General features: G+C 43.6%; 1 protein-coding gene and 1 long non-coding RNA gene across 3 annotated transcripts in view; one reads left to right on the top strand and one right to left on the bottom strand.

Moving 5' to 3' along the window:
- LOC134736351 (uncharacterized) overlaps positions 1 to 25,615 on the bottom strand; it is a 44,028-nt gene that overhangs the window by 11,155 nt on the left and 7,258 nt on the right. The gene's annotated exons all lie outside the window — the stretch shown is intronic.
- Positions 1,904 to 25,615, top strand: part of LOC129480752 (putative uncharacterized protein encoded by LINC00614) — a 29,140-nt gene continuing 5,428 nt past the window's right edge. The window contains exons 1-3 of one of the 2 annotated variants that reach the window (XR_010120305.1): positions 1,904 to 3,891; positions 6,536 to 7,808; positions 23,160 to 23,235. The gene's annotated coding sequence lies outside the window, so the exon portion shown is untranslated. Of the gene's footprint in view, positions 3,892 to 6,535; positions 7,809 to 22,810; positions 23,236 to 25,615 lie in introns of those variants that run through there. The other variant, XM_063637329.1, reaches the window with a different exon arrangement.

Genomic DNA, 25,615 nt, shown 5'->3' with positions numbered 1-25,615 from the left:
CGCTACTTTATCCTAACCTCTTTGAACTTCCTGGACCAGATCTGTTCCCTCCTGCGTGCTCTATTCTACCATCTTCCCCTCCTCGACTGCTGCTCACTCAACAGAAGGCAGCTGGGGGTCTAACTTCCAAGGCTATACCTCCTGCTGATTCTCTGACAGCCCCAGTGGCACCCTGTCATCTGGAAGATGGGAAAAGGGGGACCCTATAGGGACATCTCTCATGATTGCCCTCGTTTGAAAACAACCAATAATAGATAGAGGAACCCCAGCATTTGTCTATCAATTCTGGTCAAAGGCTGAGCTGCGAAGCACAGTTATAGAATTTCCTGACCTCCATAAAAATCCAACTGGGTTTGCCCATGAATTTGAGCTCATTATCAGAACCTACGACCCAGGTCATTCAGACCTTTACCAGCTGGTACACATGCTTGTTTCAGAGGCTAAAGCTAAGGGATGGCTAGAAAAATCACAGAGGTCAGACACGTTAGCAGACTTAATCTTCAAAGGCCCAATAGAATGACAACAATCAGCCCCCAAAAGTCCAGAAGACAGGCTCAAATATGCCTGGGAGTGAGCACCTGCTCTGCTAAATGTCATTCCCTCAGTGTTCCAAAGGGTTGTGGATTGAATAAAATCTAGCAGTGCCACCAGAACCCAAAAGAATCAGATTAGATCATTTTACATGTTTTAATAAAACTTTGCAACAGTATTGCAAGATGTCAGCTGATTGCTTTGAAAACACTAAAAATGATACATTATTAAATGCAAACTTTTAAAACAAACCAGATGACGATTTAGCCACCCTAGTAAATTGGGTCATGACCAGGACTAATAAATTAGTTACCTTAGCTGACCAGTTATCTGGCGCTATGATAAAAAAGAAAAAACAAGACTGCCCAAGTTACATATCTACAGTTAAAGCAATTTGTTGGGGTGATCAGACCCAACACCAGGCTGTGGGGGCTATGAAGTCTGGCGGAGTCAAAGGAATGAGAAAAGACGAGAGAAAGTGGGACCAGGGGGCCGACGCTAGTATGGATGCTGCAAAGGCCCCAAGCTCTGAGAGCCCACACTGTTTATTGGTGATCAAACAAAGAAACACGTGGTGAGGATGTGGGGGTTGAAAGGAAGCAGTGCATCAAGCAAACAAGCCACAGCTGTGGCGGTTTAGCATTTTCTCCGAAACATACGGCTACTTGAGACAATGGGACTGCTAGAAGCAAGGAGCCAGCAAGTCCAGACGCATTCCAAAGGCCACGAGGGATTTTAGACCCTGACCCCCAGACATGTTCCAAGCTCTGCCTCAGCTTCTCTCCCAACATTCAGCTTTTCTCCCAACACAACTTCTCAAACCTCTCAGTCTCAGAAAAATGTTAAACCTCAGAGGACTCTTCCCTCAGCCTGTTACTACTATAAAAGACTGGGACACTTGAAACGGGACTGCTTTAGGCTGAAATGGAAGCCACAGCAGGAGGATACAACTCGGGAAGACCAGGGGTGCTCTGAGGAAGTTAAAGTGTTTCACCTCTCCTAGTATTCTACCTTGACAAACAAATTGGGAGAGATTAATATAACCATTAACCATCCTTACTTGACACAGGAGCAGCCATATCTGTTATAAATCCCACCTTGTTTAGAAACCCCATTTCTCAGAGTAATGAAAGGATTAGCATTGTGGGTGTATCTAGAAAAACTATCTCAGGTTTTAAATCAAAACCTATACCTTACTGTTTTGTCAGGTTTGGTGCCCTACCAAACAAGGGCCCTAAGTGTGACCCACTCAGTCTGTCCCACATGTTCCTAATATGCCCTGAGATCCCTTTCAATCTTTTGGGCTATGATCTCCTCAACGTCCATAATGACCATATTTTTTTTTTATCAAAAGGTGAATTTTTTTTGGAATATGAGCCAGGAGACAAAACAAAAACAACCCAAAACAAACAAAACAACAAATTAGAGAAACATTCTGACAATGTACCACAATATAGTACTATTAATGTTAAAACATCATCTTGTGTCTGGGAAATAAACTAAAGACAGAAAAGGAAACATTAGTGGAGAAGAGAGAAAAGTGAAATAAAAGGCAGGAAACTGTAAAACTCCTTTTAGCCTCCCCAGATTTCCCATAACCCCAGAAGTGGAGCATTTGGTTAAGGCCATCCTCTCCCACTTATGGTCCCAGTCAAATGCAGACACAGGAAAAATATTCCTAAAGATACTGCTCCCCAACATTGTATAGTATCCTTTTTGACAGTAAGACATAGATGGAATTGTCCCTATCATACAAGATTGTCTCATTATTCCCCGTACCAACCCCCACAACACCCCTGTATTCCCTGTAGAAAAACCAAATGGTAGAGAATGAAGACTTTTTTTCTTGAGATGGAGTCTTGCTCTGTTGCCAGGCTGGAGTGCAGTGGCGCAATCTCGGCTCACTGCAACCTCTGACTCCCTGGTTCAAGTGATTCTCCTGCCTCAGCCTCCCGAGTAGCTGCGATTACAGGCATGAGCCACCACGCCCAGCTAATTTTTGTATTTTTAGTAGAGATGGGTTTTCACCATGTTGGCCAGGATGGTCTTGATCTCCTGACCTTGTGATCCACCTGCCTTGGCCTCCCAAAGTGCTGGGATTACAGGCATGAGCCACTGCGTCCGGCCTTTTTTTTTCTCACTGTATTTCCCAGACTGGTTTCAAACTCCTGGTCTCAAGATATTCTCCCTTCTTCATCTCCCAAAGTGCTGGGATTAGTCATGAGCCACCATGCCTGGGCTGAGGGTGGAGATTTGTACAGAATTTGAGAGCAGTAAACAATATCATAATATTTAGACACTCACATACCCTTCTATCAGCTGTACCCACTCCCAGTCAGTATTTCTCAGTTGTGCATCTGCAGTGCCTTCTCTAGAATTCCTGTAGATCCACACAGCCAATAGTTGTTTGCCTTCACCTGGAGAGAATGGCAATCTACACGATATACGTGGACTGTAATGCCTCAAGGGTGCACAGAAAGTCCCACTTATTTTTCCCAAATATTAAAGGCTGATTTAGAGGACCAAATTTTTCCCCAGGGTTCAATGCTCATCCAATACGTGGATGACATTCTCCTTGGGTTAGACACACTCTCTTCCCCTCAGGAAGATATTTCATATTTACTCACACAATTAGCCAATAAGGGACAAGTTGTCTCAAGATGAACGTCAGCTATGTTCACCCCAAGTCAAATATTGGGGGCATATTATCTGAGTCCGAGGACTGAGCGTTAACCCTGGTAGGGTGAGCGTAGTTTAACTTTCCCCATGACCATCACTAAAAATCAACGTTTAAAGCGTTTTCAGGGCTGGGTGGCTATTGTAGGAACTGGATACCATATTTCTCCCTTGCGCCCCAACTTCTGTGCATATGAAGTGAATGGTCTGATCTCTTTTCTCTGCCTTTCTTTTTTTAGCATATGAAGGTGGAGGCATTGCATCTGGGGTAATGACCCAGTAACATGATGACCATCAGAGAACTATAGGCTATTATGGCAACAGTTAGACCCTCTAGCTCAAGGGCTGCCTCACTGTATGAGAGCAACATCAGCCACTTCCCTTCTATACAAGTCTGTTGAAGAAATAATCATGGGTTCCCTTCCTACTGTTTGTGTACCGCAGTCTCTTAAGACCCTTCTAAACTCTCATCATACTCAACACCTGTCAATAGGTTAACCTCCGTGAAGTTTTGCTTTTATCTCCAAATATTATCATATCCCAGTGTAATTACTTTAATCCTGCCACTCTATTCCAGGGACCTTCTGATGAAACCCCTCATGACTATGTTCTGATGACTGACCAACGTCTCACTTCCAGGACAGACCTGCAGTAGACGCCCCTGGATAATGCTGAGATAGACTGGTATGCAGATGGGTCTGATTTAAGAGGGGAACATGGAAATGTTAGAGCAGGATATGCTGTGATTTCCTTATTAGAGGTAACTGAAGCCAGTCCTCTTCCCCAAGGCAGATCAGCTCAAGTAGCCAAGTTGATTTCCCTGACCCGAGCTTTTCAATTGGCGAGATCTATGTTCAGAAGGTTGTGAACATAGGCCCTGACAGCTGCTCTGCATTTGGGTTTGCTCATGACTTCGGGATGCTACAGAAGGAGAGAAGATATTTAACCTTCTCAGGGCAACCCATAAAAAATGACCAACAAGTATCAGAGCTGTTAGAAATCATTCTAAAACCAGAACTTCTGGCAATTATAAGAATCCCAGGTCACTCTAAATTGGACACCACTGAAAGGGTAACGAATTTGCTGATGCTACAGCTAAAAGAGCAGTATTTGAGCCACCAGCCCCCATCTGAGGAATGGCCATAAAACCTGAAACACTTAAAAACATGTTGAAGAAAACCCAGAGCATAGCCCAAACAAGAGGGAAATCTACTTGGAAACAGAAAGGGGGATACCTGTCTCTGCAAACTGAAATATGATGTGAACCTAATAATAAACCCATTATTCCAATGGGATGTCAGATGCCCCTTATGGAATATGTTCATCATCAGACCCATTGGAATCGAGAGAAAAATGATATCCTGTTGTAAACAATATTATTGGAAACTGTCATTCCTGGTGGCACAAAAGGTTTACTCCTGATCTGTTTTTTGTTGCCAAAATAAGCCAGGGAAGCCCTTCCGTGGGGCCAAGTGTCATTTTCCTTTTCTAGCTGGACCTTTTGAGGTTTGGCAGCTTGATTTAAGCCATAACATTTTATCCACAAATTTAGAGGATCTTCACACAGGACTGGAAGCAGATGACAGCTGCTGTGGAGAGCTTTAACCCAAGACACCAGCCCAGACCTGTATACAAAAGAATGCCCATATTTATTGTATGATAGCCATTACAATGATTGTCCTAGAGATACTGGCAATTGCTTTGTTATGCAGAACCAGGCACCAGCCGTGTCTGATTTAATATCCTTTTAGTAGTTAAAATGAATTTCACAACCTTGTTTCTATTTATCCTCTGTCCCTATGCCTTGCCACTGCCACCCACTGTGGCCCATGAAACAAACCTGTTTCTACAATGGGCTCAGGATTATAAGGACAGATTATAAAAAGATGCCTCCTGGATATGCAAACTCATGCCTCTTTCCAATGGCTCCAGCCTTCCATGTTGGGTATCTCCTTTCTATGGTCAGGACTGGATAGAATACCAAAAATGTATTACTTCACAGAAATGGTCTGGTATCCTCAGTGCTGGTGTAAGAAAATACAATATATATAATTAGCCCATTGAAAATACACTTAAGAGCAAGGCACATGGGAAAAGGTTTTCAGAGGAAAGGTCCAGCTCAGCAACCCTCACCTTAGTCCCCTCTCTGCAACTAACAGAGAAGTTGGTAACCACACCCCAAGTAACTGCTGAATTTCAAGATGAGACACTGCAAAATTTGTGAGTAGTTTAACTGAATCACCCCTTTATTAGGCCAACTCAGCCAGAATGCTCCTTTATGCTGCAAAGAAAGAAACTACACAAAGGGCCAATGGTGAAACAGTCCAGGAGATATGGGGTGGATACCTGGAAAGCGTTGTGACCACATTATTATGTTACAAGGCACTGGCATGACACCTATTGGGTACAGTGACCAGATATTAATTGGCTAGCATTAAACAGGACATGTTGGCTATGTTGCTTTAACTTATGGCCTTGATTACCCCCAGGATGGTTAAGATGATGTTCCCTAGATTAAGCTTGGGCACAAGGATGAGTAATTCAGACTCTGCCAAACCAGCAACGCTTTTTCACTTACAGTCTTGCTGGACACGTTCTGTATTCCAATGGTATGATCGCTTAGCTTTTGTCTTTGTACCACAAATAGCTATTGAACATGTTATATGGCATACAGAGGCCTTAACAAATTATACCTAAAAGGCCCTAAATGATAGACACATGAGTATCTCTTTGCTAAACAATGAAGTCTTACTAATGAGGAAAGCTGTGCTGCAAAACCATATGACCTTAGATATACTCACAGCAGCCCAAGGCGGAACTCATGCCATCATAAAAACTCAATGTTGTATTTATATTCCAGATACATCAAATAACATAACTTAACTTATGGCCGATATGAAAACCCAGATAACCAACCTGTCAGACCTAAAACCCTTGGTAATTGACTGGTTGAGTGGTTGGTTTGGATCCTGGGGAACTTGTGGCAGAACATATTGCTCGTAATAGGAATAATAATAATAATTAGTGTTCTGCCATGCTTTTGCTTACAATGTTGTAATAGTATATTCTTGCAAGTAAATCAACGTGCAACCAAAAAGGCTAGAGTAATAGTTGTCCAAAGAACTGCTCTAATTGAGGAGGCAGTAGCATAGCCTGAACCAGCTTCCAGGTTTGCTTTCCATTTTGCTATAAATCTGGGAAAGTCTCTCTCTTTCTCTCTCTCTCTGTCTCTCTTCTCTCTCTCGCTCTGTGTGTGTGTGTATGTGTGTGTGTATTTTATCTTTCTATTTTACTTATCATATTTTATCTCCATGAAACATGACCTTAGGAATAAGCCTTCCAAGTAATGTGGGACCTGAACATCCTGGCAACAAGGGACAAGCTCAAAAAAGAAAAAAGAAAAAACCTGAAACCGGAGACTCATTTCCCTCTAAAATTCTTTCTCCATAAGATTTTAAAGAAAAAATGGGAGGAAAACGTAAGAGGAAAAGAAATCTTGGGACCTCAAACTCATAAAGCCAAAAGAAGAATAAAGCGAAGAATTGGGTCAGGCAATCCTGCCTCCCATTTGCTTCCTAAATAAGATGGCTGCAAAGATAAAAAAGTTACATATCTCCCTCACAATTTGCCCACAAGGAGATTCTTTTGTGGGCCCCAAGATCTTTACCCTAAAACAGTTGGAATTTCACTCTGGCAATGTAAATTGATAACTTATCTTCACAGGTGCAGGACAAAGGACAGAACTCAAAGTCATCCCTCTGCTGACCTGAGACAAATGCGTATCTGAGTGCTTCCTCCGCCCTATTGTCTATGTCATTTTATGTTAAAATGCATAAAGTACTGATGCCTTCAGCAAGCCAGATGAAGTCATGAGTGTCTATTTCCTCTACCTCCCTCACACATGAAAATTGTGTATTCAGTGAAAGGCTGATCAAAGGCTCAAAAGGATGCAACCATTTTGTCTTTTTATCTACTGAGACACGTTTTAAAAATATTTCTTGGCTCACACCCGTAATCCCAGCACTTTGGCAGGGCGAGGCAGGTGGATCACCTGAGGTCGGGAGTTCGAGACCAGCCTGACCAAAAAGGAGAACCTCATCTTTACTAAAAATACAAAATTAGCTGGGCATGGTGGCGCATGCCTATAATCTCAGTTACTCGGGAGGCTAAGGCAGGAGAAGCACTTGAACCTGGGAGGCAGAGGTTGCAGTTGCAGTGAGCCGAGATTGTGCCATTGCACTCCAGCCGGGGCAACGAAAGTGAAACTCCGTCTCAAAAAAAAAAAAAAAAAAATCCCTTCCTTCAATATCCACTCTTTCCAATATTGAAGCCCTCAAAATCATCTTTGGAGAAAAGCATAGACCTGTCTCCTGGGCATGCATCCTTAATTTTGGCAAATAAACTGTGTCCAGAATTGGTGGGTTCTTGGTCTCACTGACTTCAAGAATGAAGCCACGGACCCTCGCAGTGAGCGTTACAGCTCTTAAGGTGGGGCGTCTGGAGTTGTTCGTTCCTTCCGATGTTCGGATGTGTTCAGAGTTTCTTCCTTCTGGTGGGTTCGTGGTCTCGCTGGCTCAGGAGTGAAGCTGCAGACCTTCGCGGTGAGTGTTACAGCTCTTAAGGCGGCGTGTCTAGAGTTGTTCGTTCCTCCCGGTGGGCTTGTGGTCTCACTGGCTTCAGGAGCCAAGCTGCAGACCTTTGCGGTGAGTGTTACAGCTCATAAAAGGAGTGTGGACCCAAAGAGTGAGCAGTAGCAAGAGTTATTGCAAAGAGTGAAAGAACAAAGCTTCCACAGTGTGGAAGGGGACCTGAGCGGGTTGCTGCTGCTGGCTCGGACAGCCTGCTTTTATTCTCTTATCTGGCCCCACCCACGTCCTGCTGATTGGTAGAGCCGAGTGGTCTGTTCTGACAGGGTGCTGATTGGTGCGTTTACCATCCCTGAGCTAGACATAAAAGTTCTCCACGTCCCCATCAGATCAGTTAGATACAGAGTATGGACACAAAGGTTCTCCAAGGCCCCACCAGAGCAGCTAGATACAGAGTGTCGATTGGTGCACTCACAGACCTCGAGCTAGACACAGGGTGCTGATTGGTGTGTCTGCAAACCTTGAGCTAGATACAGAGTGCCGATTGGTGTATTTACAATCCTTGAGCTAGACGTAAAGGTTCTCCAAGGCCCCACCAGAGCAGCTAGATACAGAGTGTCGATTGGTGCATTCACAGACCCTGAGCTAGACACAGGGTTCTGATTGGTGTGTTTACAATCCCTGAGCTAGACATAAAGGTTCTCCACGTCTCCACCAGACTCAGGAGCCCAACTGGCTTCACCCAGTGGATCCTGAACCAGGGCTGCAGGTGGAGCTGCCTGCCAGTCCCACACCGTGCGCTCGCACTCCTCAGCCCTTGGGTGGTCGATGGGACTGGGCGCCGTGGAGCAGGGGGTGGCGCTCGTCGGGGAGGCTCGGGCTGCACAGGAGCCCATGGAAGGGGTGGGAGGCTCATGCATGGCGGGCTGCAGGTCCCGAGCCCTGCCCCGCGGGAAGGCAGCTAAGGCCCGGTGAGAAATCCAGCGCAGCGCCAGTGGGCTGGCACTGCTGGGGGACCCAGTACACCCTCCGCAGCCGCTGGCCTGGGTGCCAAGCCCCTCATTGCCTGGGGCCGGCAGGGCCGGCCGGCTGCTCCGAGTGCGGGCCGCCAAGCCCACGCCCACCTGGAACTCCAGCTGGCCCCCAAGCGCCGCACGCAGCCCGAGTTCCTGCTCGCGCCTCTCCCTCCACACCTCCCTGCAAGCTGAGGGAGGCGGCTCCCGCCTTGGCCAGCCTAGAAAGGGGCTCCCACAGTGCAGCGGTGGGCTGAAGGGCTCCTCAAGTGCCTCCAAAGTGGGAGCCCAGGCAGAGGAGGCACCGAGAGTAAGCGAGGGCTGTGAGGACTGCCAGCACACTGTCACCTCTCAAAACCTCCTACAATGACCGAGAGTTGCTGTAGTCATTTTCTTTTATTTACATCCAGCAACCACGAAGGGATTCCTGAATGAAGGTGGCCCAGGCCTGCAGCAGCTCTCCTATTGGTGCTTGGTACTGGCTTGGGCTGTGTTTATCACCCTAACCGATGGGATGATTTGCTGAAGTCTGGGACCTCCTTCCTCCAGGGATGCCTGACCTCCCCAATTTTGTTGTTTAGTGGTGGGGGAGGGTCTGAGGTTTATTTTGCTATAAAAAAAACTCCTTTTCCTGGGAGTTTCAGCTGGCTTCCATCAAGGAAGTCGAGCTTGTCTACTTCTGCGCGGGCAGTGGTCTTTAGCCTGGTCCCCATTATTAGGTAAGGAGCTGAGTTGGGATTTTGTCGTGCTAATTCTCTTTAATGACTAAACGTTAGCTTATTCTTCATTTTTCCTTACAATTAACGTGCTCGGAAAGCATAATTTGTGTGATCAGTGTTTATTTTGCTGATCTGTTTTTGCTTGTTTTGTTAAGGTTTTTAATTTGGTATGTTTTTATCTTTCTTCTATCATATTTGACCCAGTCTAAATCCCTCTAGCCTATGAGTGTAAAATTTCCACTCTGGAGACAAGAAGAGCATCTTGCTCCTCTCAGTCTTTCCATGTGTCTGAGACCATGTGAGGGTGTCTGGGAGGAATGCTCCGTAGACATGGCTTGGATTAGGTTTCCCCCTTATAAGAACATAACTTAGGGTCTATTCTCAGCTTGTAGGTGCATATAAGGAACTGACCTCTCCTGCACCTTAAGCCATTGACACACTGTGCCAGGTAGCAGTGATATGGGTGGACCAAACTGGTTCAAGAACTAATGGCCCTGAAAATCTAGGTCAACAAGCAGCACACTTTGGGTGGGATACACTCCCTAGCTTGGTTAAATTTAGTTTTTCTTTTTTTCTACACTTGGTTAAATCTTAAAGAGAACTCTAAGTTATGAGGAATGAGGCCTCTAAGTTCGCCAAAGCCCCCACACAGCTGTGGAACATAAGTTTCATCCTTAGAAACTCTGGCTGGGTATTTGCAAAATACTTATAGTGAATTGCCATGCAAATATTTAGTCAAATGGACAACTATAACCAAAGCAGACTCTAAGTTACAATGGCCTAGAAGGGAATCTTCTGAGATGCCCGAACTAGTGCACCTGGGAACTAGGATGGAAAACGCATGCACAAAAACTCAGCAGCCAGAATGGGAGAGCTACTTTCAATGGTACCTAGAGAGCAGCAAAATGGGGGAAGACTACCTCACTTCCTTACAGGAGACCAACAAACAACTTAGATATGCTAACTGAGAACTCTCTAGCACTTGATCGCTCTTAAAGAAATCTTCAGAATTTCTTACTTCCCCCTTGGTGCTTCCTTCACCTCCACTTACACCTCCACTTTACCCCGTCTCCTCTGAACTTCCTGGACAAGATCGGTTCCTTCCTTCTCTTGCATGCTCCAGTCTACCATCTTCCCCTGCTCCTCATCTGCTGCTCACTCAACAGAAGGCAACAGGGGGTCTAACCTCCAAGACCCTACCTCCTGATGATTCCATGGCAGCCCCCGTGGCAGCCTGTCATCAGGAAGATGGGAAAAGGGGGACCCTGCAAGGACACCCCTCGTGATTGCCCATTTAGGGAACAATCAGTAACAGCAAGGGGAACCCCAGCAATTGTCTGTCAACCCTGGTCAAAGGCTGAGTTATGAAGCATAAGGAATTTCCTGTTCCCAGGGCTCTAAATGTGACCCACTTGGTAGGTCTCACATGTTCCTAATATGTCCTGGGACCCCTGTCAATATTTTGGGCTGCAATCTTCTCAACATCCTTAATGCCCATAAGTCTTTTTCATCAAAGGTGAATGTTTTTGGAATTGGAGCCAGGAGACCAAAAATAACAAATTTTAAAAAGTCTTGACAATGTACCATGATTTAGTAATGTTAAAACATCATCTTGTGACTGAGAAAATGAATTAGAGACAGCCAAGAAAATGTTAGAGGAGAAAAGAGAAAAATGGAATAAAAGGCAGGGAACTGTATGATTCCCTTTAGTCGCCCCAAAATTCATGTTAACCCCAAAAGGGGAACGTTTGCTTAAGGCCGTCCTCACCCACTTATGGTCCAAGTCAAAGACAGACAGAAAAAATATTCTCAGCCACTCCAATAGATGTTGAGATAAACAGAAAAAAAAAAAAAATCTCTTGCCCAATATTAATATCCTTTCATAAAGGAAGCCATAGATGGAATTGTCCCTATCATACAAGATTATCTCAAAAGGGGCTGTATCCTCATTATTTCCTGTACCATCCCCTGCAACACTCCCCTTCCCCACCACCATATTCTTTGTAGAAAAAACAAACAGGAGAAGATAAAAACAAACAGGAGAAGATACATTTTTTTTTTTTTTTTTGAGATGAGGTCTCACTATATTGCCTAGGCTGGTCTTGAACTCCTGAGCTCAAGTGATCTTCCTACCTTGGCCTTCCCAAATGCTGGGACTATAGGTGTGAGCCATCATGCCCAGCTTGAGGATGGAGATTTATATGGAATTTGAGAGCAGTAAACAATATCATAATATTTAGACACCTATATACCCCTCTATCAGCTACACCCACTCCCAGCCAGTATTTCTCAGTTGTGCATCTGCAGTGCCTTCTTTAGTATTCCTGTAGATCCACACAGCCAATATTTATTTGCCTTCACCTGAAGAGAATGGCAATCTACATGGTATATGTGGACTATAATGCCTCAAGTGTGCGTGGAAAGTCCCACTTATTTTTCTCAAATATTAAAGTTGATTTAGAGGACTTGATTTTATCCACTTATCCAATAAGTGGATGGCATTCTCTTTGGGTCAGACACACTCTCTTTCTCTCAGGAAGATATTTCATATTTACTCAAACTATTAGCCAGTAAGAGACAAAGGGTCCCAAGATAAACTTCAGCTGTGCTCACCCCACGTTAAGAATTTGGGGGCATATTATCTCCATCAAAGGACTGAGTATTAACCCTAGTAGAGTGAGAGAAATTTTAGGTTTCCCAATGTCCATCACTAAGAAACAACTTAGAGGGTTTTTGGAGCTGGCCGGCTATTGTAGGAACTGCACACCAGATTTCTCCCTAGTGGCTCAACCTCTGTATGCATACCTAAAAAATGAACAGTCTGATCCCATCATGTTTACTCCAAAGAGACAATCAGCTATTCAATAAATAAAGGAAAGTTTCAAAATGCCCCAGGCTTAGGGGCATTCTAACTACAAATTGCATTTCTCCCTATTCATACACAAAAGTGGAGAAATGGCACCTGGGCTACTGACCAGAAACCTAGTGATCACCAGAGAACTATAGGGTATTATAGCCAAGAGCTAGACCTTGTGGCGTTACCTCACTGTGTGAGAGCTGTATCAGGCGCTTCCATTCTGTAGAAGTCTGTTGAAGATATTATTACGTGTTCCTCCCTTACCATTTATGTACCACATTCTCTAGAGACCCTTCTAAACTCTCATCATACTTAATATGTGTCTGTCAATAGATTAATTTTCTATGAAGATTTGCTTTTATCATCTCCAAATATTACCTCATCCCACTATAATAGTCTAAATCCTGCTACTCTGTTCCTGGGCCCTTCTGACAAAACCCCTCATGACTGTGTTCTGATGACTGACTAACTTCTCACACCCAGCCAGGCCTACAGGAGATGCCACTGGATAATGCTGAGATAGACTGGTATACAGATGGGTCTAATTTAAGAGGAGAGGGTGGAAATGTTAGAGCAGGCTATGCCATGGTTTCCTTATTAGAGGTAATTGAAGCTGGTCCTCTTCCCCAACTCAGATCACCTCAAGTGGCCGAATTGATTTCCCTGACCCAAGCTTTTCAATTGGCAAAAGACAAGGCTGTGAAAGTATTACACTGACAGCTGCTCTGCACTTGGTGTTGCTCATGACTTTGGGATGCTACAGAAGGAGAGAGGATATTTAACCTCCTTGGGGCGACCCATAAAAAAATGGACAAGAAGTATCAGAGCTGTTAGAAGTCATTCAAAAACAGAAACTTTTGGCAATTATAAAAATTCCAGGTCACTCTAAGTTGGACACCACTGAAAGCAGGGTAACCAATCTGCTGATCTAAAAGAGCAGAATTTAAGCTACCATCTCCAATCTGGGGAACGGCCATAAAACCTGAAACACTTAAAAACATGTTGAAGAGCCGGGCGCAGTAGCTCACGCCTGTAATCCCAGCACTTTGGGAGGCCGAGGTGGGCGGATCACGAGGTCAGGAGATCAAGACCATCCTGGCTAACATGGTGAAACCCCATCTCTACTAAAAATACAAAAAATTAGCCGGGCAAGGCGGCAGGCGCCTGTAGTCCCAGCTACGCTGGAGGCTGAGACAGGAGAATGGCGTGAACCCTGGGGGGCAGAGCCTGCAGTGAGCCGAGATCACGCCACTGCACTCCAGCCTGGGTGAAAGAGCGAGACTCCGTCTCAAAAAAAAAACAAAAAAAACAAACAAAAAAAAACATGTTGAAGAAAACCCAGAGCATAGCCCAAACGAGAGGGAAATCTACTTGGAAACAGAAAGGGGGATACCTGTCTCTGCAAACTGAAATATGATGTGAACCTAATGATAAACCCATTATTCCAATGGGATGTCAGACGCCCCTTGTGGAATACGTTAATAATCTGACCCATTGGAATCCAGAGAAAATGGTATCCTGGCATAAACAATATTACTGGAAACCATCATTCATGGTGCCGCAAAAGATTTACTCTCCATGCGTTCTCTGTCCCAAAGATAACCCAGGAAAGCCCTTCCTGGGGGCCCAGGACCATTTTCCCCTTCTTACCTTCTGAGGTATGGCAGCTTGATTGTATTCAGCTGCCATTATCTCCAGTTTAAAAGTGTGTTTTAGTAACGATCTACACGTCTTTCCACTGGGTTGAAGCTTTTCCCTGCAGGCAAGAAACAGCGATGGCAGTTGGAAAAAATCCTATGTGAAAAAATGATTCCACTCTGTGAAGTCCCCTCTGAACTTCACAGTGATAGGGGAACTCATTTTACGGGCCAGGTTTTTCAAATTATTTGCAAAATTTTCCTCGTGCTTCAACATTTCCATTGTGCCTACCACCCTCAGTCTTCAGGGCTGGTGGAAAGGACAAATGGTATAATTAAAACACAATTGGCTAAGTTCATAGGGGCTTTTCACCTGTCCTGACCTAGAACTCCTCCTGGCACTCCTTACACTCTGATCCACCATTTTGTGAAACATCTATACCCTTATACAATTATAATGGAAAGGCCCATGTGTAAGGAACCCAAATAACCAACCCAACCTTTCTCCAGGGAGATATGTTGCAATATATTGTAAGGGACTCATTCATAACCTTATGAAAAACCAAGTTTTGGTAAAGGATTCTTTTTGCAGTGCCCTCCCTGAAGATGAGCTTTCTGGTTATAATCTGTAGCCTACAGACTTTGTCTCTTACAAAAGAGAAAGTCTTTGGTAAAGGACTCCCTTAATCCCCGATGGAAGGGTCCATACCAGGTAGTATTGACTAATTCATGTGCTGCACAATTAGAGGGTATAGACATGGATTTACATCTCTCGTCTTAAAAAGGCACATCCTCCTGAGCGAACAGTGATTCCAGCCAAGGATCTTTGCCTCCAATTCACTAAACCATATCAACTTTTGACTTGGGACTAGAAGCAGGTAACAGCTGTTGTTGACAGCTTTAACCCAAGACACTGGCCCATCCATGCCTGTGTACAAAAGAACACCTGTGTTTATTGTGTAATAGCCATTATGATGATTGTCCTAGGCATACTGGCAATTGCTGTCTTATGGAGAACCCAGCACCTGGTTTATGTGATTTAGTGTCTTTGCAGTAGTTAAAATGAATCTCACAACACTGCATCTATTTATGCTCTTTTCCTACGCCTTCTTGCCTTCTTGCCACTGCCGTCTGCTGTAGCCCATGAGATAAACCTGTTTCTATAGTGGCTCAGGATTGTACACACAGATTCCAAAAAGATGCCTGCTGAATATGCTAACTCATGCCTATTTCCAGTGACTCCAGCCTGTCATGATGGGTATCTCCCTTCCGAGGTCAGGACTGGCTATAACACCAAAAATGTATTACATCACAGAAATGGTCTGGTGTCCTTAGTGCTGGCATAAGAAAGGACAATACATATAATTAGCCCATTGAAAAGACTCTTAGGAAAAAGGCACACGGGAAAAGCTTTTCGGAGGAAAGGACCAGCTCACTAGCACTTACTACCTAAGTATCCCCCCTCCAATGAAAAGAGTGGGTGATAACCACACCCAAAGTATCTGCCCATTTTCAAAATGGGATAATGCAAATTTGGGATGGGTTGATCTGTCTTACTCTTTCATGTGGGCAACTCAGCCAAAAATGCTCCTTTATGTGGGGAACCAAGAAACCACATTAAGGACCAATGACCAAACAGTGCAGGAAACGTGGATACTTGGAGAACATTGTGACCATATTATTACTACAAGACACTGACTAGCATGCCACGAACTGGGTACAGCAACATGGTATTTATTAGCTAGCTCCAAATAGGACATACTGGCTACGTAGCACTAATTTATGGCCTCAGTTACCCCCAGGATGGTTAGGACAATGTTCCCTAGGTTATGCTTGGGCACAAGGATGAATAATTCAGACTTTGCCAAACCGGCAGACCTTTTTCATTTACAGTCTCATTGGACACATTCTGTGTTCCAATGGTATGATTACTGAGCTTCTATCTTTATACCACAAATAGATATTAAAGATGTTCTATGGCATATAGAGGCCTTAACAAATAATACCCAAAAGGCCCTAAATGATAGCTGCATGGCTATCTCTTTGCTAAACAATGAGGACTCACGTATAAGGAAAACTATGCTGCAAAATTGTATGGCGTTAGATATGCTCACTGCAGCCCAAGGTGGAACCTTTGCCACAATCAAAACTGAATGTTGGATTTATGTCTTAGAGGAATCAAATGACATAACCTGACTTATGACTGATATACAAACCCAGATAACCAAGCTGTCAGATCCAAAGCCCTTACGAATCGACTAGTTGAGTGATTTGTTTGGATCCTGGGGAACTTGGTGGCAGAAGCTATTGCTCATAACAGGAATAATAATAATAATTTGTTTTCTGTCCTGTTTTTTACTTAGGTTGTTGTAATGGTATGTGCTTGCAACTAAGTCAATTTGCACCTGAGAAGTCTAGAGTAATGGTTGCCCAAAGAAGTGCTCTAACTGAGGAGGCAGTAGCATAGCCTGAACTAACTTCCAGGTTTACTTTCCCTTTTATTGCTATAAATCTTGCCTAGCTCCACATACATATTGTTTTTCTTTTTTTCTTCTCTCCTTATCCTGTTTTTTTTTTTAAATCTCCATGAGACAAGACCTCCTAAGAATGAGCCTTTCTAGCACCATGGAACCTTAACTTCTAGGAATAAAACATCCTAGGTACAAGGGACCAGCTCATACAAGAAAAAACCTGAGACTAGAGACTCATTTCTTTTTAAAATGCTTTCTCCAAACAATTTTAAATATGAAAAGGAGGCTGGGGGAATGTGAAAGGAAAATAAATTTGGAACCCCAAACTCACCAAGCGAAAAGGAAAAGTCAAGCAGAGAACTGTGTCACACCAACCCACCTCCTAGTTGGTTCGTAAATAAGATGGCTGCAAAGATAAAAGGCCACTTACCTCCCTCACAATTTGCCCAGAAGAAAATTACCTATAGGTCCCAAGATCTTTACCCTAAAATAGTTCTCTTGAATTCACTCTGGCAATGTAAATTGATCGCTTATACTCACAGGTGCAGAACAGGGGACAGAAATCGGTCATCCCTCTGCTCACCTGAGACAAACACATATCTGACTGCTTCCTCTGCCGTATTGTCTATGTTGTCTTATGTCAAAATGCAGATTCACTGAGCCAGACAAAAACATGGGTGACTATTTCCTGAGAATTACGTGAGGATGTCTGGGAGGACTGATTCCTAAGAGATCCAGTGGCTCTGATTAGGTTTTTTCTTCAGAGGGACATAATTAGGGTCTAATCTCACCCAACATGTTGGCCCCTCCTGCGCCTTGAGCCCCTGCCACACTGATTCAGGTAACCGCAACATGAGTGGACCAAACTATTTCAGGGAGTAATTGCCCTGGAAAGATAGGTCCACAAGCAGCACACATTGGGTCTGACACACTCCTTGAATTGGTTAAATTCAAAGGAAAACTCTAAATTCTGGGGAACAAGGCCTCTAAGTCGGCTTAAGCCCCTGCAGCTACAGAACATAAAGTTCCACCCTTAGAAACTCCTGCTGGGTATATGCAAAATACTTAACTATGGTAAATTATTCAAATATTTAATCAAGTGGATGTTGAGTCCTAATTAGGGATAAGAAGTCAGGCTGGTGGGAGCAGGAGAAAGCAAGAACAAAAACCAAATAAGCCATAAATCTGCCTTTTTTTCATGGTCCAGGACACACAGCCCTACTGTGCAAATAAGTCACAATCTTCCTGCACCCAGCTATCACCAGACATCTTGACTAATCAAAAAAAAAATGTAAGTTAGCTCACTGCAACCTTGCTATTATCAGTATTGCACACAGCCCTCTTCAGCACACAGCACAAAGACCATCCTATAACATCCTCAGGAAGCCTTTGTCTCCTAGAAGTTAGCTCCCCTTTTGCTGACTGCCTGTTGCTTTTTTGAAACACATTCCCCTACTTTGTCTAATAAATCTGCCTTTTAAAAATCTGCAACCGTTTTGGTAAATATTTTTTACCGCCCATGCAACATCGGCCCTAGATAGTCAGTACCTGTGACAGTGGCCCATTATAACCACAGAGGTTCTAAGTTACAGTGGCCTAGATGGGGATCTTCTGAGATGCCCAAATTAGTGTACCTGGGAACTAGGATGGAAAATGCATACGCAAAAACTCAACAGCCAGAATGGGAGAGCTACTTTCAGTGGTACCTAGAGAGGTAGCAAAATGGGGGAAGACTGCCTCACCTCCTTACAGGAGGCCAACAAACAACTTAGAGATACTAACTGATAACTCTCTAGTGCTTTATCTCTCTTAAAGAAATCTTCAGAACTGCTTACATCCCCCTTGGTTCTTCCCCCACCTCCACGTACATCCCCAGCTTACTCCGACCTCTCTGAACTTCCTGGACCAGATCTGTTTCCTCTGCCTGCATGCTCTAGCCTACCATCTTCCTCTCCTTGTCTGCTACTCACTCAACAGAAGGCAACAGGGGGGTCTACTTCTACAACTCCGTCTCCTGATGATTTCACGACAGTCTCCCTGGCAGCCTCTCATCTGGAAGAAGTGGAAAAGGGGGGACCCTCTAGGAACATCTTTCATGATCACACTATATAGGGAATGACCAGTAACAGGTAGGGAAACAAACCCCAGTGATGGTCTTTCAACCCTGGTCAAAATCTGAGCTAGGAGGCAAAGTTAAAGAATTTCCTGACTCCCATAAAGATTTGCCCAAGAATTTGAGCTCATTGTCAGGTCACTGGTCATAGGGCCCATGTCATTCAGACCCTTACCAGCTGCTCCACATGTTGGTTTTGGATGCTAAAGCTAAGGAATGGCTGGAAAAAGCACAGTGGTCAGACCATTTAGCAGAATCAATTTCCAAAGGTCCAATAGAATGACAACAAGTCCCCAAAAGTTCAGAAGACAGGCTCAAAGATGCCAAGGCATGCGTGACTGCTCTGTTAATTATCATTCCTTCAGCATTCCAAAGGTTTGTGGATTGGAATAAAATCCAGCGATGCCACCAGAACCCAAAGGAATTAGTTTGAGATTATTTTTCATGTTTTGATAAAACTTTGAGACAATATTGTGGGATGTCAACTGATTGCCTTGACAACAATAAAAATGGCGCATTATTAAATGCAAACTTTTAAAACAGACCAGATGATGATTTAGCCACTCTTGTAAAACACCACATAACAAATTGGGCCATGGTCAGAACTAAGGAACTAGTTAACTTAGCTGACCAATTATCCTGTGCTATGATAAAGGAGAAAAAACAAAAGACTGCCAGTTATGCATTTATAGTTAAAGCAATTAACTTCTCAAACCTGTCAGCCTCAGAATAATTAAAAGCTCTCTCGGTCTGAGGACTCTTCCCTCAGCCTGTTACTGTTGTAAAAGACCAAGACACCTTAAACAGGACTGGTTTAGGTGAAAGTGGAAGCCACAGCAGGAGGATACAACTCAGGAAGACTAGGGGTGCTCTGAGGAAGTTAAAGGGTTTCACCTCTCCCAGCATTCTACCTTGACAAATTGGGAAAGATTAATATAATCATAACATGAGCTCTCCATTGCCTTACTTGACACAGGAGCAACTATATCTGTCATAAATCCCACCTTCTTTAGAAACCATGTTCCTCAGAGTAATAAAGGAGTAACATGATGGGTGTGTCTAAGAAAACCATCTCATGGTTTAAATCCAAACCTATACCTTACCGTTTTGACAGGTTTAGCACCCCCTCAATCAAGGGCCCTAAATACAACAGTCAGTCAGTCCCATGTGTTCCTAATATGCTGGGTAAGTGTCTGTTCTGTGGACCAGCCTTCTCTTTGTTCAGTTTCCAAAGTCAAGACTAGGAGAAAATACTAGAAAAGTCTTTTTTGGTCAAGGCGTCAAGTCACATTTGGCTTGATATCCTTTACCAGGAATAGCATCTTTGGATATTGACCTGACCTTTTGGTTTTATTTCTTTTTTTCTTTTTGAGACGGAGTCTCGCTCTGTCGCTGGCTGGAGTGCAGTGGCGCAATCTCGGCTCACTGCAAGCTCCGCCTCCCGGGTTCACATCATTCTCCTGCCTCAGCCTCCGGAGTAGCTGGGACTACAGGGGCCGCCACTACGCTGCCTAATTTTTTGTATTTTTATAGAGACGGGGTTTCACTGTGTTAGCCAAGATGGTCTCGATCTCCTGACCTCGTGATCTGCCCGCCTCGGCCTCCCAAAGTGCTGGGATTACAGGCGTGAGCCACCGTGACTGGCCCTTTTGGTTTTATTTCTAGATTGGTGTAGGACCAAAACAGGAGGGTATGTTATCAGTTTATATCCCTAAGGCCTCAACACTTATGAATCCACTTAAATGGAATCTAGCACTCTGAGAAGCAGATATAAAATGTTTATCTCTGTCCAATGGTGATTACTGTGTTGCAACTCTATTGTAACTGCATTGCTGTTCATAAGTAGAGTCTTTGTGCATGTGGCTTGTGCATACATGCCCAGGGGGCCACAGCATTACATTTCCATCAGGGCGTGGATCCCAAGGTTACCAGACAGGACCAGGCAGAGGATGAAACAGACCATGATTTTCAGATTCTACAAGTAGGAAGGAGGATGCACCTCTTGGCTGGGGCTTATAATTGGGAGATACCAGAAAGTGATGAGCAGATTGAATAATGACCAGCAACTCAAAACATGGGCCACAGCAAATTTCTATAAGCCAAACATTTTCTTTTATTATTTTTTTTTTGAGACAGCGTCTCACTCTGTCACCTAGGCTGCAGTGCAGTGGCATGATCTTGGCTCACTGCAACCTCTGCCTCTCGAGTTCAAACGATTCTCCTAGCTCAGCCTCCCCAGTAGCTGGGACTATGGGCACATGCCACCATGCCTGACTAATTTTTGTATTTTTTACTAGAGACAGGGTTTCACCATGTTCGCCAGGCAGGCTGGTCTTGAACTCCTGACGTCAGGTGATCCACCCACCTCGGCCTCCCAAAGTGCTGGGATTACAGACATGAGCCACTGCACCCTGCCTCCAAACATTTTAGATGCTTGTTTACCTTTGCAAAATTATTCTAGGTTTAATTGCTCAGAATGGTTTGCGATCATGACAAGGCAGCAGTGTAGAGAAAGGATGGTTGCTAAAATAATTACAGGTCTTATTCAGGCATACATAGAACAGTAAAGACAGCTTTGCAAAGTCAAAAGAAGCATTCAAAGCTTTATTCCTGGGGAATTTGGGGGCCTGTTTTTTTAGTTGTTGTTGTTTGTTTTGTTTTGTTTTTGGTCTCCTCTCAAGTAGCCATAATATCTGATTATGCAACATGGGATTAGTGTTAGGGCGTTCAGAAGTCGGGCAGGGCACATTCTGCAGGGCAGTAGGGGGCTTCCTCCTTTGCCCTGAAGGTATAGTTTTTCAGGGCCTTCTGCAGGCAGCTGGAAAAAGTAACGCACCTGCCTTGGCTGAAGTGAATCCTGTATTAAATCAGGTGCTTAATGAGAGGACCAAAATGGACTTGTGTCTCTGTCTTAATTTAGCCTACCATTGTATACAAGGCCATCAATCCTTAGTTTACATCCCTGAGTTGTAAGAGATGCATTATAAACATGCATTAGTAGTGTGCCTTTTGCCTGTGCAAAATACGTATTTTTATCTGTATTTTATCCCTTTGTGTGTGTATGCTACAAAATGTAACAAAATATCATTATGCTCTGAAGAAAAGAGAAAATCTTCTATCTTCCGAGTCTGTGGCCCACAAATCCCTGAGAAGCTGATATAAAAAGGTTTATCCCTGGCTCCATGACTTGAACTCATTTCAATTCAAATAGATGAAAGCTATAATCCACCAGTTGGCTCCAAGCACTTTTTTGAGACTTTAATACAATTTTAGACATGTAGATAAAGATAAATTCATCTGACCTTTTCTCCATTTGACCCACTTTACTCCTAGGGAATACATGGGTAGTAAAGAAATGGGATCTGTTTTCTTTGGGATGCACAAAAAGTCTGGTCCTGGGTAAGCAAGCAATGGCTATTTATAAATAATTTGAAGTACACCTTCCAATTGGAAGTACTATTAACTCAGGTTATAATATCAGAATAGGTATTAAGCAAATTTCTAAATCTATTGCTTGAAGCATCGAAGTTTCTGGGGGTAGGGAGGGTTTGATAAATGCCAAACTGCCAAACACTGTGAAGGAACTGAGCTTTCCCTACTCATCATCTAAAGGTGAGCCTGCCGCATATCACGGATGCTGTGATGGACAGGTGTGTTAGTAGCCCTCTGAAAATAGTGGATTTCTTACGTGCAGGGTTCCTTGGCTGTGACCAACACATGGCAGGTGCACCTTCCACCTGGCTGCTCTGTTTTGTGCAGTGAGACTTGGAAGGAGTGTGGGGGACCAAGGAGAATGAACGTGCACATGAAGCCCATGCTGGCTGCTGTGCCGTGAGAAAGTCCTTTGCACACACAGTGAGCTTGTGTGACAGCTAAGAAGACTTGAACTTAAGAAACCTCAATAAAAAAAATTGAAGTGCTAAAAAATATGAAGTGCTACAAACAAACCCCTCTCCCTTCCAGAAAGTCATTATCATTGTACAGCAAACAAATCTATCCTCTGACCTAGAGGAAGACATTATTCCTATGTTTGCTGTGTAAACATCCTTGGAAACATACAAGACATGGTTGGATGCGGTGGCTCAGGCCTGTAATCCCAGCACTTTGGGAGGTTGAGGCAGGTGGATCACCTGAGGTCAGGAGTTCGAGACCAGCTTGACCAGTATGGCAAAACCCTATCTCTACTAAAAATACAAAATTAGCCAGGCATGATGGTGGGCACTTGTAATCCCAGCTACTCCAGAGGCTGAGGCGGAAGAATCACTTGAACCTGGGAGGCAGAGGTTGCAGTGAGCCAAGATCACTCCACTGCACTCCAGCCTGGGTGACAGAATGAGACTCTCTCTCAAAAAAAAAAAAAAGAAAAAGAAAAGGAAAAAAATACAAGATGTGCTGATACAAGAAGTGCCAAGAATGCAAGATGAAGAATTGTTAGTTCTAACAAGAATGTGATGTATAAATTGAGTAATTTAACCAAGCCCCCATTGGTTTCTTAATTTGAGAAAAGAGATTTTATTTTCCTGATCTTTCATTCTTTTATTTATTTATTTTTTTAGCTGCCAATCAGATTAATCAAACATGAAAAAAAAGATGAGATTGCAATTGTGGGAATAGGATGCAATTTTCCAGGAGGTAAGAGTGATAAAGTTACAATAATCTTATCCTATATAATGCCTACATTACTAAAACAACCCTTGTGGTAAGTTATGTTATGTTATGTTATGTTATGTTATGTTATGTTATGTTATGTTATTTATTTTAAGGTGAAGGCTCACTCTGTCGCCCACGCTGGAGTGCAGTGGGGAAATCTGGGCTCACTGCAACCTCCGCCTTCTGGGTTCAAGCAGTTCTCCTGCCTCAGCCTCCTGCGTAGCTGCGATTACAGGCGTCCACCACATGCCTGACTATTTTTTGTATATTTTTTAGAGATAGAGTTTCACCATGTTGGCCAGGCTGCTCTCGAACTCCTGACCTCAGGTGATCTACCCACCTCGGCCTCCCAAAGTGCTGGGATTACAGGCGTGAGCCACCATGCCAGGCCTATAGAACTCCTCTTTAGAAACTGTGTGCAGAGGGCCAGGCACAGTGGCTCATGCCTGTTATCCCAGCACTTTGGGAGGCTGAGATGAGAGGACTGCTTGAGGCCAGCCTGGGCAACATAGAGAGAACTCATCTATACCAACAAAACAAAACAAAACAAAACACCAAAAAACAAACAAGCAAAAATTAGCTGGGTGTGGTGGCTTATGCCTGTAGTCCCAGCTACTCAGGAGGCTGAGGTGGGAGGACTGCTTGAGCCCAGGAGTTCAAGGCTTCAGTGAGCTATGATCACACCACTGTACTTCAGCCTGAGTGACAGAGAAAGACTCTACTCTAAAAAGTAATCAAAAAAGAAACAGTGTGTAGACATAAATTCAATTCATCAGAAATGTATTAAATTTCTGTCTTTGTATTAGAGAAGTCATTCTGGTTAGAGTCAAACAATTCCCCTAATTTAACATACAATTTTAGTTAACACCATGTCCCAGCTAAGGAGCCATAACTCAAGACAAGTCTCCTGGAATACAACCCCTACTTTATTTCAATTAGAAACTAGTGATACAAGAGGCCTAATGACTATAAACAGGATACATAAGAAATTCAAATCTAGATATATTGTAATAAAACTGCAGATACCAAACAAAAAGAGATTCTAATAATAGTGAGAGAGAAAAGACTGATCACTCACAAAGAACAATAATGGTGAACTGATAGCACTTTTCTAAATGCAACAATAGAAGCCAGAAGGAAGTGGAACGATATCTTCAGAATGCTGAGAGCAAAGAATTCTCAACCTAGAAGTATTCCAGAGAATGTACCTTCTATGAATGCAGATAAAATAAAGACAATTTGTAGATAAACAAAAAACTGCAGCATTTATTACCAAGGGACTAAAGTAATGTCTAAAGGATCTATTTCAGGAAGGAGGATAAAGATGCAGAAGTAGGCCAGGCGCAGTGGCTCCCACCTGTAATCCCAGCACTTTGGGCATCCAAGGCGGGTGGATCATGAGGTCAGGAGATCAAGACCATCCTGGCTAACACGGTGAAACCCGATCTCTACTAAAAATACAAAAAATTAGACAGGCGTGGTGGCGGGTGCCTGTAGTCCCAGCTACTCTGGAGGCTGAGGCAGGAGAATGGCGTGAACCCGGGAGGTGGAGCTTGAACTGAGCTGAGATCACACCACTGCATTCCAGTCTGGGTGACAGAGCAAGACTCCATCTCAAAAAAAAAAAAAAAAAAATGCAGAAGTAATGTCTAGAATGTGCAAAGGAATGATGACCCAGAACATTGGTAATTATGTAGGTAAATCTAAATGAACATTGTAAAAAATAATAATGTGATGTCTAATTTGTGGTGTTAAAAAAGGAACATGTAAAATATTGAGCAACAATAGCATGTAAGTATAGAGGGGTGGTGAGTATTTTTCAGGAAAGGGGTTAACATATTCAATTTAGGTCTTATTAACTCAGGTATTCAGGGTATCATTTTAGGATAATCACTAAAAGAGTAGAATAGAGTGTGTAACATTCATACCAATAGAAATATAAAAATGGTTTGAGAAAATATTAAGGAAGCATCAATGAATCCTAGAAGCAGGTGAGTAAATGAAAAAGAAAAAAGAACAAAGCCAGGCACAGTGGCTCACGCCTGTAATTCCAGCACTTTGGGAGGCCGAGGTGGGTGGATCACCTGAGGTCAGGAGTTTGAGACCAGGCTGGCCAACATGGTGAAACCCTATCTCTACTAAAAAAAATACAAAAATTAGCAGGGCGTGGTGGTGCGTGCCTGTAGTCCCAGCTACTCAGGAGGCTAAGGCAGCAGAATCGCTTGAACCCAGGAGGCAGAGGCTGCAGTGAGCCAAAATTGCACCACTGCACTCCAGCCTGGTTGACAGAAAGAGACTCTACCTCAAAAAAAAAAAAAAAAAAAAAAAAAAAAGGCAAATAAAAAACAAAAGTAAAATACTG

Source organism: Symphalangus syndactylus, chromosome 4 (genome assembly GCF_028878055.3).
Source record: "Symphalangus syndactylus isolate Jambi chromosome 4, NHGRI_mSymSyn1-v2.1_pri, whole genome shotgun sequence".
In the NCBI taxonomy this organism is placed as follows: Eukaryota; Metazoa; Chordata; class Mammalia; order Primates; family Hylobatidae; genus Symphalangus; species Symphalangus syndactylus.
Note: the sequence above shows the minus strand (reverse complement) of the source record. Positions and strands in the feature narration are given on the sequence as shown.